The sequence below is a fragment of the Pipistrellus kuhlii genome, unplaced genomic scaffold (genome assembly GCF_014108245.1).
Source record: "Pipistrellus kuhlii isolate mPipKuh1 unplaced genomic scaffold, mPipKuh1.p scaffold_m20_p_1, whole genome shotgun sequence".
Lineage (NCBI taxonomy): Eukaryota > Metazoa > Chordata > Mammalia > Chiroptera > Vespertilionidae > Pipistrellus > Pipistrellus kuhlii.
Genome location: NW_023425404.1, coordinates 81,966,263 through 81,984,793, shown reverse-complemented (window position 1 = coordinate 81,984,793; position 18,531 = coordinate 81,966,263). Strand labels below are relative to the sequence as shown.

At 37.6% G+C, this 18,531-nt stretch overlaps 1 long non-coding RNA gene across 1 annotated transcript in view; it reads left to right on the top strand.

The window, feature by feature from the left end:
* LOC123652907 overlaps positions 1-18,531 on the top strand; it is an 80,522-nt gene that overhangs the window by 9,512 nt on the left and 52,479 nt on the right. The gene's annotated exons all lie outside the window — the stretch shown is intronic.

Below are 18,531 nucleotides of genomic sequence, written 5' to 3'. Positions count from 1 at the left end.
GTCAGCCTCGAACTGATCAACAGGCTATCAACTAGAAAGAAGTGTTTGGTGTAAAAAAATTGACAACCCATTAGCTAGAAAACTATCCCTTGAACAATTCACAATTGATTGAAGTTTCCTCTCTCCATATATGAAATTGTTTTGCAGTTCTATTCATTTTTGCATTTCTCCTTTGTATAGCCTTGGAAAACTTGAATCAGTAAAATAGCAGCAAAAGACATCATGAGACCAAATAGAAAATGAGGATTTTGAAGGTGCTTTGGACCTCTTTAATTTCCAGGCCACTTGCTAGCAGATACAGTTCATTACACAGGAAAATTGCTTGATCTTGGGAAAAGAAGGTCCTGGAGGTGAGGGAAAATGAGTTAGTCACCAATACAGTTGACCTTGCAATTCAGTCATTTAGATCTGCTAGAGAATGATTGCTGCCATTTCCAGATAAAGAATGACAGCTTCTTTCCACAGTAAAATGGTGAATCATGTATCCCCTGTTTTAGATTCTAAAATAAAAAATAAGTAAAAGGAAGACTATGTATGTTAATGCACACTCACCAATTTAATAGAGAATGTATCATTTGTTGAGCTTTATAATCTATCACATGGTTTTATTTGAGCTTTGTTATAGCAATAATAGCTATTATTTCCATCTCATGTGTAGAAACATTTAGAAAAGTTGCAGGTACACAGTTCAGATGGTCTAGATTGGGACTCTCAAACCATGATCATAGCTATAACTCCCATGTCAAATATTATTACACTCACTCAATAAACAAAATCATATCCAGAGTTGTGCTAAGACAAAATTCTAAAGCATAAAGAAAATGTTAATATTCAGGAGAGAATTCTGAACAATTCCTCCTTATCTGCTCTTTATCCCCTAGTCCACATGTGTCAAACACAAGGCCCGCGGGCCAAATCCGTCCCGCCAGGCCTTGCAATGTGGCCTGCACCGCGCTGTCATCACTGCACTCCGCTGCGTTTCCATCACAATGACAGTTTATGACTGTTCAGTAAACCATTCGGCCCGCGATTTAGGCTGGATTTTAGATTTTGGCCCCTTCTCTGATTGAGTTCGACACCCCTACCCTAGTCTAATGGTCGGCAAATTCAGTCAACAGAGCCAAATATCAACAGTACAACGATGAAAATTTCTTTTGAGAGCCAAATTTCTTAAACTTCTCTAATGCCACTTCTTCAAAATAGAGTCACCCAGACCATGGTATTTTGTGGAAGAGCCACACACGGGGGGGCCAAAGAGCTGCATGTGGCTCACAAGCCGCATTTGCAGACCACGGCCCTAGCCTTTGATGACACAATGCAAGATTTTATCTTTACTTCATAATCAATTGTTCAGTGTCTTGTTTCTCTTGCTCTATTATTAACTCTTTTATGATAAGACCAAGGCTAATAACTCTTGTTACAGTGGTGATCATATTTAGAAAGTATACATATTTTAATACCTTCTATGATAACTAATTTCTATCCCAATTGGATGTTTATATGGAAGGAGTTCAAATTGTCTTAGCATACTTAATAACTTGAACTTTAACCTGACAGGAAGCAAAATGCTGAAAAGGTGATAACCCTTTTTATATGATCCAAGGGATTAGCCTTCATATTTTAGTACCATTTCATATGTTATTTGTGTACATGAGTAGGAAAGGAAGAAAAGATTGCTTTTTAGTGCAAACGTCTTTAACATGAGTTTGAAGAAAAATAGCAATTAAGATAAGCTTTTATTTTGATGTAATCCTATTTGTTTATTTTCTCCTGAATTTCCATTATCCTAGGAGATGTATCTGTAAGCATATTGCTGTGAAAGATGTCTGATAGTTTGCTGCCAATGGTTTCTTATAGGTTTTTTATGGTTTCATGTCTTTTATCCATTTTGAGTTTATTTTGTGTATAGTATAAGATGGTGATCTAATTTCATTTTTTTAATGTATCTGTCCAATTTTCCCAACACCATTTATTGAAGAGACTGTTTTGACTCCATTGTGTGCTCAGATTCAGAAACAGCCTAAGTGCACATCAGCAGATGAATGGATTAAAAAACTGTGGTACATCAATACAATGGAATACTATGCAACTATAAAAAATAAATAACTCTCAACCATTTGCAACAGCATGGTTGGAACTGGAGAGCATTATGCTAAGCCAAATAAGCCAATCAGAGAAAAATAAGTATCACATGATCTCACTCATATGTGGAATCTAATGAACAATATAAACTGATAACAAAAATAGACCCAGAGAAATAGAAACATCAAACATACTGTCAAACCTCAGAGGGAAGGCAGGGGACAGTGGAGGAGAAGAAGAGATCAACCAATGAACTTATATGTATGTATGCATAACCCATAGACACAGACAATAGGGTGATGAAGGCTTGGTGTGGAGAGAAGTCAATAGGAGAGAAAAGGAACATAGATAATACTTTCAACAATGAAGGTTTACTTTTTAAAAGAAGGTAAGTATCCACCATCCAAAACAAGCTGTATTATGAATTAGAATTTTATAGCCCTGGACTATAAAAGGATTTAGATTAGATTGTCCATGAATATGAGGATACATGGCAGTATATCTTTGGAGTAATGAAGACAGAAAAGGTAAAGATGTATCTTAGTGAATATCTCACGTGGGTAAGAGTTTAGAGAAAATCTAATATTATGTATTAGGCATAAGCCACAACATAATGAAAGGATTATTTTGAAACATAATCTAAAAGTTCTTATGTAAATATAATATATGAAGCCAAGAGGACATAACTATAGTAGTACCTTTTTACCAAGATAAATTGTCAACCAGATACAAAATTAATTTGTATAACAACTTTCAAGGTATTGTGCCTTCAATATGCACATTTTAAATTACACAGTAGGAAAAAAATAAAGAAATTGTAGAGAGAGAAGTGGGAGAAGAAAATATTTTTTTAATATGTCACAAGATATAGTTGCCATGAAAGGAAATTTAAGCAGCAGAGCAAAAAGATGCATTATTCACAATGTCATGGTAACCTAGTTTTTCAAAGTATCCTCCTATCTAATAAAAAAGTAATATGCAAATTAACCATCACTCCACTACACCCAACAGCCATGACCACCAGCCAATCAGGATAGAGTATGCAAATTAACCCAACCAAGATGGCTGTGGCCAGGAGAGAGCAAGAGGGAAGCTTGGGTTTCCCCAGAGATGGAAGAAGCCAAGCTTTCTGCACACCCTGGCTGGCTTAGGCCTCCGCTTAAGGCTACAAAGTTAAAATTATAGAAGATAAACCTCAACAGAAATGGCAGCAGCCATGGAGCTGGAGACAAGAGGAGGCTAGGGCTGCCCCTGGCAATGGAGGAAGCCAAGCTTTCCATACACTCTGGCATGGCTTGTACTCTGCTTTAGGCTACATAGTTTCAATTATAGAAGATAAATAAACCCCAGATAACAGTGCCTCTGCTTGGGTTGCCAGGGGGTGTGGTCAGCCTGCAAACTATCATAGGCCCCTCTCCCAGGCCGCCCCATGCCCCAAGGGAACCCCCATCTTGATCCAGGACACCCTACAGGGCAAACCAGCTGGCCCTCACCAGTGCACCAGGCCTCTTATCCTACCTAATAAAAGAGTAATATGCAGATTGACCATCACTCCAACATACAAGATGGCTGCCCCCATATGGTCAAAGATCCTGTCCTCATGTGGGCACAAGATGGCCACCACAAGATGGCCAGCAGGGGAGGGCAGTTGTGAGTGACCAGGCCTGCAAAGGAGGGCAGTTGTGGGTGATCAGGCCAGCAGGGTAGGGCAGTTGGGAGGGACCAGGTCTACAAGGGAGGGCAGTTGGGGACAAACAGACTGACAGGGGAGTAATTAGACATCAATTAGACTGGCATGGGAGCAGTTAGGGGGTGATCAGGCTGGCAGGCAGGTGAGCAGTTGGGAGCCAGGAGTCTCAGATTGGAGAGTGTGCAGGCTTGGCTGAGGAACACCCCACCCCCATGCATGAATTTCATGCACCAAGCTTCTAGTCTGCAATTAAAAGCAAGAGACTGCAGGGTAGGAAGAAATTTCAGATGCCTACCAAAAAAGTTGTAAAATTTTTCACAGATACAAACATACACATAGATTTAGTGATTGAGAATTTTGAAGGGAAAAATGAGGGGGGGAAAAGGCGATATTTGAGGAAAATTATGATAATGATAAAAAGATAAGGGACTAGTCACTATCCAAGAAGAAAAACTAGAACAAATGTAAAATAGATATAGGTAATAACAAATTATCACAAAAAAATGCTCATAGAGAAATAAATCCTTTAAAAAGTCATCCAACTGGTGTGGCTCAGTTGGTTGGAGCATCATCCCATAGAACAGAAGGTGGAGGATTTGATTTCTGGTTAGGGCACATACCTAGATTGTGGTTTCCATCCCTCAATGTTTCTCACATGGAGCGCTCTCTCTCTCTCTCTCTCTCTCTCTCTCTCTCTCTCTCTCTCCCTCCCTCCCTCCCTCCCTCTCTCCCTCCCTCCCTCCCTCTCTCCCTCCCTCTCTCTTTCCCTTCCTCTCTATCTCTCTCTTTCTCTCTCTCTCTGTCCTCCCCCCTCCCCTCTCTCTTTCTCTCTCTCTCAATAGCAACACAAGTAATAAAAAAGTCTTCTTAGTCATTAACAAAGATCTTAGGACAAAAGAAATCATAGTAAAATAGAAGATTCTTTAAGGAATTTTTTGAATATTGTTCTTTCAGTATTAGTGAAGGTCATTATGTTAAGATCATTACAGAAAACATTGCTGGATTGTTTTTGTAGAAAACTGGGCATATATGTGTGCCTAAGTATGATAAAACTTAAGATTAATATTAAGCCAAAGACATCAACACGTGTTATTTAACCTTATAAACCTAGCTAGAACCAAGGGAGAATGCTTAATCTTTATTAAGAAGGACACATAAGAATTCATTTATTTGACCAATATTTATTGATCTGCTACTGTGTGCCAGGCATTGTTCTAAATTCTGGGATACATCAAGGAACCAGATAGACAAAAATCCCTGCCCAGCAGAACTTACATTCTAGTGGAATGAGGCACATAATTAGAGAGGAAATAAATAGGCAAATTATATGTTAGAAGAGTATTAAGTGCTATGGAAAAACAGAACAGGGTAAGAATGATTGAAGATGCAAAGGGATCATGTTTCCTCCTTTAGATTACAAAATTTTAGTGCTCTGTAACATGTTCTCCAAAAGAGGCATGTTAGTATATTAAGGAGGAAGTTGGTAGAGCTAGGCACCTAGGATGTGTCCAATAAATGATTGTTTGATTTTAACTACTCAGTAATTCTTATTTTGTTCAAAGCAGTTGCTATAACAGAAAGTTGTGAAATTCTTATAAAATATGTTTTTATGAATGCTATAATAAACAAAATCTGTGATTTCTTCCATTAATTGAATCCCTAACACCTGTTCTCTTTACTTACCTTTTGTTTTTCATTTTGTTAAATATTTTTCACTGTTTTAAAACAAAATAATTAAACATAGGTGCAGTTTTAGTTAAAACATTTACATTGTTTCAATCAGTGTTAAAAATAATATAATTATATGTTTAAGACCAGAAAAAATCATTTCTTTACCACAAATGAATATGTACAGCTCATCTGTTTTCATGGGAGGAATATGAAAGGATTTACTAATTTAGGGATAAACTAGTGAACTTTGGCTTCATGTGTCTTTTAATTAGTTCTTTTAATGTTATCCAATTACATTATCAATGACCCTGAAGTCCACATAGATATAGAAATGTCTGTCTCCTTTTTCAATCCTTGAAACATCATTAGAATTAGGATACTAATGTATTATTATTAAACCTCAAAAATAACATTATGGTATTAGGAAGATTCTTTGAAAATAGAGAGATTATTTATCAAGGTTACTAACCTAGTAGGAGTTGGGATGGAGAGTATAGTGCATGGAGTAGAAGTGAATACTACTACATTGTTTTTTAATAAACAGACATCTATGTTTTTATGTTTAAGTGACTTTGTTTTCTTTTAAAATCTCAAAAAGTATTTAGTATCGCTTACCAAATCTGATATTGTATTGTCTAGATAAGTATGTTAATTATATGACTAAGCATCTTCCCTCTCACTTCACTGTTCCTGCTTCTTTGCCCCAGCCAGCAGCTCAGCTTACCTCATTCACCCTTACTTTTTATTAGGAAGGTAGAAATAGAACTGTTAAAATCCTATATAATGAAAGGCTAATATGCAAATAGGCCAAACAGCAGAATGAACAGTCACTATGATGCGCACTGACCACCAGGGGGCAGACACTCAATGCAGGAGCTACTCTCTGGTGGTCAATGTGCTCTCACAGGGGGTGTGGCACTCAGCCAGAAGCCCTAAGTTGGGCTCATGGCTGGCAAGCGCAGTGTCAGTGGAGGGAACCTCTCCCACCTCTGTGGCAGTGCTAAGGATGTCCGACTGATGCTTTAGCCCACTCCTGCAGGCTTAGGACATCCTCTGAAGGCTCCCAGACTATGAGAAGGCACAGGCCAGGCTAAGGAACATCCCCCTCCCCCGAGTGCATGAATTTCATGCACTAGGTCTCTAGTCTTCAATAAAGGAAGCAACCAAGTGTATACTGGAATTTGAGTTGGCCAATTTCTAACATGCTCACTTAGGATATGAATTGTAGAATTTTTAAAAAGTGAAACAATATCTCTTCTATAATCTATATATATAAAAACCTAAGCGACCATCTGACTGTTTGACTGATAACTATGATGCGCACTGACCACCAGGGGACAGATGCTCAATGCAGGGATGGAAACCACAGGCACTGAAACATGGAACAGACAGAAGAATCTCAGAGGGAAGGGGGGAGGATGGGAAGAGATTTAACCAAAATTTTATATGCATACTAGATGTCCAGTGGGGTCCCTTGGCCTGGACTGCACACTCTTCCATTCCAGTTAGTTTCATCTCAATCCCCATAGGCCAGGCTGAGGAATCCCACAAGTGCATGAATCTATGCACCAGGATTCTAGTTCTTAATAATTTGTGATTTTTTAACATTGAAAAAATATCAAACTGGATAGTATAAAAATTAAAGTCAAATTTTTACTACTTTTTATGTAACTTATGAATCAAGCGAAATTTTCAGAATTTAAATATGTAAAATGTTCCAGTCTCAGTGAACTCATATTACTACTAAAGTAGGATTGTTAAACATTGGATCATTTTAGTATTTTACTGTATATTAACATCTTTAACATTAACTGCCATAGGCTTTGCTTTGGGTATCATCTCTTTTCAACTTGGTCATTAAGCTGTCAAAATAATAACCTATCATAATTTGTTTTATGAAACAGTGACAATAAAAATATTACTACCTTTTAAATCTAAAGGGGTTTTTTTTTTGCTGTTCAAAAATATTCTTAGAGGAATTTATGGGTGTGGAAAGTATGTGCATTCTACTGAGGGATTAGCAAGCAACTTGAATTGTATATTGAAAAATAGGATGAAATTTAACATTATCTAACAGGAGTGGCCTATCCAACTCCCAGATTAAAAGTATTATTTTATTTAATGTCTCTAAAGACTCTAATAACTTCCCAGGTAAGGATACAGCCTCGTTTGGGATTTTTATAGGCTCATTTTGCCTTATTGCTCAGAGAGTTTACTACTTTTGCATGTTTAGATTTTATTTTTGTTTTCTTCCTAACAGGAAATGAGTCCTTAAACTTGTATACTGAATCCCATAAACTCTTATCCACTTAAGAACTAAATTTACTTCCCTTTTTCTGTTTTGGTATTCTCTTCCATAATATATTATTATTGTAGATCTAGTGTTAGTTCACAGTGCTCATATGTCTTGTGATAGCAAATCCTCACAGTTGATCCTCTGTCCTCCTTGAAATATTTCCTGCACTTGGCCTTTAGGACACCATCTTTGCCTCCTTTCCATATTACATTTCCCTATTACTCCTTTTCACTCTCTCTTGTTTATCCTCCTCTCTCCAATCTCTAAATATTGAGTGCCAGGGGTCATTCTATGGACATCTTTCCTTCTCTGTCTATATGCCTTCTTTAAGGGTTATTTTCCATTTTCTTGGCTTGAATTTTCACTTTCATGCTAATGGCTCTTAAATATCTCTATCATGGACCTAATCTGTGAATTCCACCCTTATTTGGCCTCTCCATTTGGCTGGCTAATAGACATTACAAACTTTTTTTTTAGGAAGAGAGAGGGATAGAGAGTTAGAAACATCGATGAGAGAGAATCATCAATCAGCTGCCTCTTGCACACCCCTTACTGGGGATGTGCCCACAACCAGGGGATGTGCCCGTAACCATGGTACATGCCCTTGACTAGAATCAAACCTGGGACCTTGCAGTCTGCAGACCGACGCTCTACCACTGAGCCAAACTGGATTCGGCGTGACATTACAAAGTTAAACTGCCCCAAACTGAACTTCTTATTAATCCCTCTCTCCAAACCTGCTTCTTTTGCAATCTCAATCTCTTATTTCACATAATAGTAATTCCATCCTTCTAAAGGCCTAGACCAGTGGTCTGCAAACTGCAGTTCACAAGCCACATGTGGCTCTTTGGCCCCTTGTGTGTCTCTTCCACAAAATGCCATGGCCTGAGTGAGTCTATTTTGAAGAAGTGATGTTAGAAGTTTAAGTTTAAAAAATTTGGCGATCAAAAGAAATTTCAATCGTTGTACTGTTGATATTTGGCTCAGTTGACTAATGAGTTTGCAGACCACTGGCCTAGACCAAACCTTTGGAGTTAATCTTTATGCCCCTTTTCCTTAAAACTTATGTTCAGATTTTCAGAAAATGTGTACTACTTTCCAAATACATTCAGAATTTGGTCATTTTCATAATTTCCTTTCTACCGTCTGGTCCAAACCACTATTATTGCTCACCTTGACTGTTATAATTTCCCTCACTGGGTTTCCCTATTTCTTCCTTTGTTGCCCATCAGCCTATTTCAATAGAGCAACCAGAGTTATCCTGTTAAAATACAAGCCAAATCATGTCCAAGATCAAGTCAAATTGGACTTTGCTCAAAGCCTCCAATGACTTATCCTTTCAATAAATTAAATTCAAAATCTTTGTAATGGTCTTCAAAGTCTACATGATCTTCCCACACGCGTCTCTCCAATCTTATCTTCTATAGTCCTCACCCTTTACTGTGTTCTGGCCTCATTCATGTTCCTTGAATATGCATGTCTCTGTCTAAGAACAGTGGTTAGAACCAAGGTCTCAAATTCCAAAGCCTATTGCTAATACTAAATCATTTAAAAGTGTCTCTTCATAAATCCTAGTGAGAAAAATGTCAAGGAAACATAGGACCTAAGTTATATACTAAATTTTAATGGCCTTATTTAAATGTATTCTAAGCATATTACTTCATTTTGCTGGGATATTTCCTAAAATTTGTTACAATGGTAAGACTGAAAAGAAAAAGATCTATCAGAATTCTGTGACATAGGACATTACAAACTAATTAAACTAAAAGCATAGATACTATCAACACATATTTACTTAGTATTAAGTGCTAGCATCTATAATGAATTCATGGGTGTCAGGCCCCATGTTGAGGGAGGAGGTGCAATTGTGAATAAGAGAAACAAAGAAACAGAAAAGGAGGGAGAGAATCTGGAAAAGACACAAATGATTTTGCAAAATGGACTATAAAGTGTACCTGGGAATGCAAATCTTATTCAACATATCAGTTAATGAACTAATCATATTAACATCATTTTAAAGAAGAAAAGCTATAAGATCTCAATAGATACAGAAAAAGCATTTGATGTAATACATTTATTCATGATTTTAAAATTCTCTTAAGAAAGTTGGAATGGAAGGAAATTTACTTAATCTAACAAAGAGTACCTATAAAAAACATATCAAACATTGTATTTATTGGTGAAATTATGAAAACCTTCTCACTAAGATCTGGGTGAGACAATGATGCCCAATATCAATCAATAGTGTATGAAGGTTTTAGCCAGAGCAATGGGCAAGAAAAAGACCAGAGCCAGGCCTATGTGGTTCAATTGGTTGATCATTTCACGAACCAAGACATGGCCAATTCCATTCTTGGTCAGGTCACATGCCCAATTGTGAGCTCCATCCCCATGATGGACATGCAAGAGACAGCTGATTGATATTTCTCTCTCATTGATGTTTTTACCTTTCTCTTTCTCTCCTGACCTCTCTCTGAAATAGATAAAAACATATTTTTTTAAATGACAAGGTATATATAAGTATTGGAAAGAAAAACACTGAAATTCATTGTTCACAGATTGTATGATTTGGTCAAAGAAAATAAAAAAAGAATCTTGAAGTAAATATTTAGACTTAATAAAAGCATTAGCAATAAGATTGAGTCCATAACCAATATACGAAAATCGATTGTATTTTTCTATACCAGCAATAGGTAGGAAAAGAATTAAGATACCACCAAAATTGGTTTGGCTCAGTGGATAGAGCATCAGTCTGTGGACTGGAAGGTCCCAGGTTCGATTCCGGTCAAGGGCATGTACATTGGTTGCGGACACATCCCCAGAAGGGGGTGTGCAGGAGGCAGAGGGTCGATGTTTCTCTCTCATCAACATTGCTAGCTCTCTATCCCTCTCCCTTCCTCTCTGTGGAAAATCAATAACATATATTTTAAAAAAGAAAAAAAGAATATTGAATATAAACTGTAATTGAAAAAAAAATTTTTTTAAAGAATTAAGATACCATATAGGATAGTTTTAAAATGTGTCAAATACCTAGAAGAAGCTGAATAAAAGATGAACACTCCTACACAGAAAACCATAAACTTTATCAAAAGCATAGAAGAACTTAATATGTTTTCATTGAAAAACTTGGTATTTTAAAGATGTTAATTCTCTGTAAATATAATGAGTTTACGTAGTGAATATATTAAAACAATTCCAGTAAAAATTCCATCGGGCTTTATGAAAACTTACAAGCTTATTCTAAAATTTATATGGAAATGTAAAGAGCCAAGAATAGCAAAGAATCTTAAAGAAAAAGAAGTATGGAAAATTCACATATCAAATGTCATGATTTATTGTAAAGCAAAGTAATTAATAATGTGAATTGGCAAAAAGATTGAGAAAAAGACCAATAGGCCAGAAAAGAGATTACAAATCAGATTCATAGCCATATGTGGACTCTTGGTTTATGACAGGTGACAACTTTTCAATAAATGGTATTGAGTCAATTGACTACCCATTTACTAATATGGTAAAAGATTACACTGGACCCTTCATACCATACACAAATTTATTAAACGCAGATTATGTAAATAATGAAATGTTAAACTAAATCTTACAGGAAAAAAGGGTTATTTTCAGAGCATTAGGATAGGCAAAAGGTTTATTAAACAGAAGACAAAGAGCACTATCTAAATAGAAAATGATGCTGAAACCGGTTTGGCTCAGTGGTAGAGCGTCGGTCTGCGGACTGAAAGGTCCCAGGTTCGATTCCAGCCAAGGGCATGTATGTTGGTTGCGGGCACATCCCCACTGGGGCGTGAGCAAGAGGCAGCTGGTTGATGTTTCTCTCTCATTGATTTTTCTGGCTCTCTATCTCTCTCCCTTCCTCTCTGTAAAATATTAATAAAATATATTTAAAAAAAATAATAAATAAAAAATAAAAAATAAATAGAAAATGATAAATTAGATTACATGAAAATTAAGAACTTCTACCACTCAAATAAATCATTAAGAGAGTAAAAATGAAAGCCACAGAGTAAAAGACAATATTTGCAGCCTGTTTAACAAAAAAAATAGTTTATATTTAGAATATGTGAAGAACTTGTACAGATCAATAAGATGGATAACAAAAGATAGATAACAAAAAGATAAGTGGGAGGACTTGAAGAGACACTTTTCAAAAGCGGATATTCAAATGGCCAATAAATATAAGAAAGATGACAGTATTACTCTTTAGGGGACCTGAAATCAAAACCATAAAGAGATATCACTTCAAATCCACCACAATGGCTAAAAGAGAAAGAAATGACAGTATTATATAAGGTCTAGAGGCCCGAATCATGAAATTCATGTGTACATGTGTAATTTGTAAGGGGCTCAGCCATTGCAGCCACGGTAGCTTGCCTCAGCCCTGGTGGTCCCAACTTTGTCCAGAAGGTTGTTTGGCTCTCTGGTCTAATTAGCATATTATCCTTTTATTATTATAAACAAGTGGCCCAATGCATGAATGATGATTCATGCAAGAATGGGCCTTCATTCCCCAGGCTGCCTGTACCGCCTTAACTCTGTCCAGAGCAGCCTTTCTGCTCCAGCCCGGAGCTGCATTTATGCCTTCCTACGCTGCCCCGAGGCCCCATGCATCTGGGGTGGTGTGGAATACCTGCGTCATCACCAGGGCATCTCACCCCATCCCCAGCTACTCAGCACCTGCATGTAGCAGATTGATTTGCATGCTCACTCCTGATTGGCTGGTGGGTGTCACGAAGGTATGATCAATTAGCATGTAACTCTTTTATTAGGTAGATTATGTGGGATAATGGCAATTCCCATATTGCTGGTAAGAATGTAAATTGGTACTGGTAATTTAGAAAATTATTTTATATTATTTGTGAAAGGTCCGGTGCATGAAATTCATGCACGGGGGATGGGGGTGTCCCTCAGCCCAGCCTGAACCCTCTCCAATCTGGGGCCATTCGAGGGATGTCCGAATGCCCAGTGGGATTGGGCCTAATCAGGCATTCCTCTCACAGTCCAGGACTTCTGGCTCCCAACTGCTCACCTGCCTGCCTGCCTGATAGCCCCTAACCACTTCAGCCTGCCAGCCTGATCACCCCCTAACCACTCCCCAGCCAGCCTAATTGACACCAAACTTGCTACCCTGCAGGCCTGGTTGCCCCAACTGCCCTACCCTGCTGGCCCAGTCACCCCTAACTGCCCTCTCCTGCCAGCCTGGTTGCCCCAACTGCCCTTCCTTATATGCCTAGTCACCCCTAACTGCCCTCCCCTGCAGGCTTGCTCCCCCACCCTCAACTCCCCTGCATGCCTGGTTCCCCCAGTGACCCTCCCCTGTATGTGTGGTTCCCCCAACTGCCCTCCCCTGCAGGCCTGATCCTCCCAACTGCCCTGCCCTGCTGGCCATCTTGTGGTGGCCCCTTGTGTCCACCTGAGAGCGGCCATCTTGTGTATTGGAGTGATGGTCAATTTGCATATTACCTCTTTATTATATGGGATTATTATATAGGATTAAAACTGAACAGGTTCTTACCTATGACCCAGTAATTCCACTCTTTGGAGAAATGTATACATTATGTATACATGTCCCAAAAGATATGTAGAAGAATGTTTATAGTAGCGCATCTATAATAATAAAAGCTTAATATGCTAATTATAGACCACAAGCCACCATGGCTGTGAGAGCCAAGCCTCTTGCTTAAATTTCATGCATCAGGCCTGCAGTATGTAAATAATATTGTAAAATGTCCATTCAAACAATGAAAATGAACCACTGTTTTTCTACTTATAAAAAATTTAAAAATAGATGAAATTAATCAATGGTGATACAAACCAGAATTTCAGGAGAGGAGGGATGTAGAAATGGAGAGAGGGACCAAGATGGGGATGTAGGTACTGAGAATATTCTATTTTTTTACATGGATGGCAGTTATAAAGGTATACACTTTGTGGTTTTCATTGAGCTTATGGTCTTCACTTTAATATATATTAATTTCAATAAATTTAAAAAATAGTTTTAAATCCCCATTGCATATAGCAACTCTTATTTATTAGGTTCCATTTTTATCTATTTTGTCAATTGATTTGTTGTAACATCTACAGGTATTGGGAAAGGTATTATGTGAACTAATAATAAATTTTTCTTTTTGTTTTTAAAATTATTTTTTCACTTATAGTTTATATTTACTATTATTTGTTAGTTTCAGGTGTACAGCATAGTGGTTAGATAATCATGTATTAAAAAATGTTTTCCATGATATTTCCAGTTCCAACTGACACCATTCATAGTTATTACAATATTTTTTACTTCATTTCCTATGCTGTACTTTATATCCCCATGACTATTTAGTAACTACCAATCTGTACTTCTCAACCCCTTTACTTTTTTCACCCTGTCCCCCAGATCCCGTTCCTTCTGGCAACCATCAAGCTGTTCTCTATTTATGAATCTATTTCTGTTTTTGTTTGTTTATTTTGTTCTTTAGATTCCATATATAAGTGAAAGCATATGGTATTTATCTTTTTCCAACTGACTTATTTATTCACTTAGCACAGTGGTCAGCAAACCACGGCTCGTAAGCCACATGTGGCTCTTTGGCCCCTTCAGTGTTGCTCTTCCACAAATTACCACATGCGGGCACACATGTACAGTGCAATTGAAACTTCATGGCCCATGCACAGAAGTAGGTTTTTGGACTGGGCGAGTCTATTTTGAAGAAGTGGCGTTAGAACATTCAAGGGGCCAAAGAGCTGCATGTGGCTTGCGAGCCTCAGTTTGCCGACAACTGACTTAGCATAATACCCTCTAGGTCCATCTGTGATATCACAAATGGTGAGAATCCATTATTTTTTATGGCTAAGTAGTATTCCATTGTAGAAATGTACCACAGCATTTTTTTTAAATGCCAAGTTTATTTATTTATTTATTTATTTATTTATTTATTTATTTATTTATATATTTTATTGATTTTTTACAGAGAGGAAGAGAGACGGAGAGAGGGATAGAGAGTTAGAAACATCGATGGGAAAGAAACATCAATCAGCTGTCTCTTGCACACCCCCCACTGGGGACGTGCCCGCAACCAACGTACATGCCCTTGACTGGAATCGAACCCAGGACCTTTAGTCCACAGGCCGACACTCTATCCACTGAGCCAAACCGGTTTGGGCTGTACCACAGCATTTTTATCCACTTGTCTATTGGTGAGCACTTAGGCCAAGCTCCCAATCAACATAGGGGTATGTATATTCTTTTGAACTAATGTTTTGGTTTTCTTCAGATATATGCCCAGAAGTAGAATCACTAGATCATAAGGCAGTTTCATTTTTAATTTTTTAAAAAACCTACATACTGTTTTCCACCGTGGCTGCACCAGTCTGTGTTCCCACAAACAGTGCATAAAGTGTCCCTTTACAACCACATTCTCAATATATTGACAATAGCCATTCTGACAGTTGTAAGGTGATATCTCATTGTGCTTTTAATTTGCATTTCCCTGGTGTTTAGTGACATTGAGCATTTTTTCACATGTCTATTGGCCATCTAATATGTCCCTATGGAGAAGTATCTATTCAGGTCCTTTGCCCATTTTTTAATTGGATTATTTGTGGGTGTTTTTTTTTTTTTGGTGTTGAATTATATGAGTTTATACGTTTTCAGATATTAACCCCTCAGTAGATGTATCATTGACGAATATATTCTCCCATTCAGTAGGTTGTCTTTTCATTTTGTTGATGGTTTTCTTTGCTGTGCAAAAACTTTTTAGTGTGATATAGTCCCACTTTTTATTATTATTGTTGACACTATACGGATGTACCTTTTCTCCCCTCTTTGCCCACTTCCTCTCACCTTCACCACACTGTTGACTATGTCCAGGGACTATGCATATATTTGATTGGCTAATCTCTTCGTCTTATTTTATCCAGTGCCTCCCAAAATCTTCCTCTCTGACAACTGATAGTTTGTTTCATGTATCCATGTCTCTGCTTCTGTTTGACTGTGCAGATGCTTTTTAGTTTGATGTAAACCCAATTGCTTATTTTTTCCTTTGTTTCCCTTGCTCTGGGAGGTATTTGACATAAGTATTGCTATGAGAGATGTCTGGGGCTTTACTTCATATGTTTTCTTCTGGGATTTTATAGTTTTGAGTCTTACAGTTAAATCTTTAATACATTTTTAGTTTATTTTTATATATGGGGTAAGAAGGTTGGTGAACTAATAAATTTAATAGCACCCAGGAAATGACTGGCCATTTTAACAATTATTTTAAGTTAGCAAGATGGGAACAAATAAAACTTTAAGAGGCACTTTATCTAGTAAATATATTTTTCAAATATTTTGACTCCAAATTAATATATTTTTATGGTTCCAGATATTATTTCATGTAAAACATATATGCCAATATATGTCAAATATATATAGTATTTTAATGAATGAAAGTGATCATAACTTACATATATAATTTTCTTATTTATTTTATACCTAAAATATATGCTTAAAATCACTCTTTTTATTTACTTTTTTTAAATTAATACTAAATTATTCAAACTATCCCACATGTGCCCTGACCAGGGCTGAGGATGAAGCTGCAACCGGTAAGTGCCCTTGACAGGAATTAAACCTGGGACCCTTCATCTGTGAGCTGATGCTCTACGGCTGAGCAAAAGCAGCTAAGGCTCCAGTCTTTTGTTACTACAAAAATGTCACAGCAAATGTGTGTGTGTGGGTGTGTATCTTTATGTATATGAGAGAATATTTAAATAGAAATGGCTGGATCAAGAGTATAGATACTTTTTACATTGAAAATAACTTGAACCATATTTTATTTTTAGTAGTCATTGAGAATTAGATATAGCATCATAGCAATAAAACTAATTTAATCAAGAATTAAAGGAAGGCACAAAATGGAAACCAATGAGTCTTTTAAAAAGTCAGAATATATTAAATGTTAATGATGTGGGGTTTTAGTGGGAAGACAGACATATGGGAAATAATTTGCCCTTGCCTTAACCCCACAGCCATAGAACTTGTTTAAAAGTCAAAAATAGACTAGACAAACAACTGATACAAAACTACAACCAATATTCACAAACAAATTTTAATACAATGTAATTAAACCACCTATTTATAATAGTAAAATATTTCATTTAAATTCCTTAAAATTAGAATTTATCTTCTCAGGATTAGGTCACATTTACTCTGAAAAGCCTTCTTCCTTGAATCATGCTGTTCTAAGAATTGAATTTTTCTTCTAATGGAAAACTGTTGATCATTTAAGTCTGTACCTACTGCTGATAGTGATTCTTAGGTTAACACCAGGAAATGAAGGCTTCATAATCTCTTAGAAATGCAGCTATGGACACTAGATATTTACAGAGGAACAAATAAAATTTCTTCTTGACAGGAAGAAAATTAGTAAACTGGTTCTTTGCTGTTTACTTATATCATGCATCAAAATACAATCTTTCTTTGCCATAATACAAGAATATTGTTAATAGCAAGAGAACAGGAGATAGGGTGGAAATCTAAACACCTGAATAACCATTAGTTTCTATGGATAATCATAGCTAATATGTGAGTGCTTATTATGTACTTGGTGCATTGTAAGGGCCCAATTTGTATTATTCCATTTATTAGTCATAACAACACTATGAGGTGGATGTTTTAATAAGCACAGTTTTACAGGTTGGGAATAGGATGTGTAGAAATGCTAAGCAAGATAAACAACTGATAAGTAGCAAAGCCAGTATTCAAACCAGGTAACATGGGTACAGAGCCCCTTCCCTTCACCATTTCATTAGAGCTGGAACGCCATTTGGTTCTGAATGTGTGCAGTCCACACCTTCACATCTTTCTGTCTTCCCCCACTTTGGAGCACAGTTTCAGTTGCTCATAGTTTTCCCCTGCTGTTGGGAAGAGGAGCTGGGCAAAGGCAGATGTTTTTATGTATGTGTCATTTGTAAGACCAATGTCTTCAGCTTGTCTTGTTTTTCAGCATGCCTTAGTGAGAGCCAGATATGGTACATATGGTAATAGGAACTGAGGTAATTGGGCTTTTAGTGTGAGGTATTATGTTTAACACTAGAGCTCTGGTGCACGAAATTCATGCACTCGGGCATCGCTCAGCCCTGCCTGTGCCGTCTCACAGTCTGGGAGCCCCTGGCAGGTGTCTAACTGCCGGCTTAGACTTGCTCCCTGCAGATGTGGGAGAGGTTCCTGCCACAGCCACTGTGTTCGCTAGCCATGAGCCTAGCTTCTGACTGAGCAGTACTCTCCCTGTGGGAGTGCACTGACCATCAGGGAGCACCTCCTGCATTGAGTGTCTACTCCCTGGTGGTCAGTGTTCATCATAGTGACCAATTGTTTCACCATTTGGTTGATTTGCATATTAGCCTTTTATTATATAGGACTAGAGGCCTGGTGCATGAAATTTGTGCACCGGGGTGGGTGCTCCTCAGCCCAGCCTGCACCCTCTCCAATATGGGACTCCTTGGGGGATGTCAATTGCAGGTTTAGGCCCAACCCCTGCAGTTGGACATCCCTCTCACAATCTGGAACCACTGGCTCATAACTGCTCACCTGCCTACCTGATTGCCCCCTAACTGCTTCCTTGCTGGCCTGATTGACACCTAACTGATTCTCTGTTGGCCTAATTGCCCCCAACTACCCTCCCCTGCTGGACTGATCACCCCTAAGGCTTTTATTAGTATAGATATGACCCTGCACAGAAAATTTTACTAACCCTGCTTTATGCTTAAATCGTTAAGGGCTTGATGATTGAATCATTAGGACCAGACA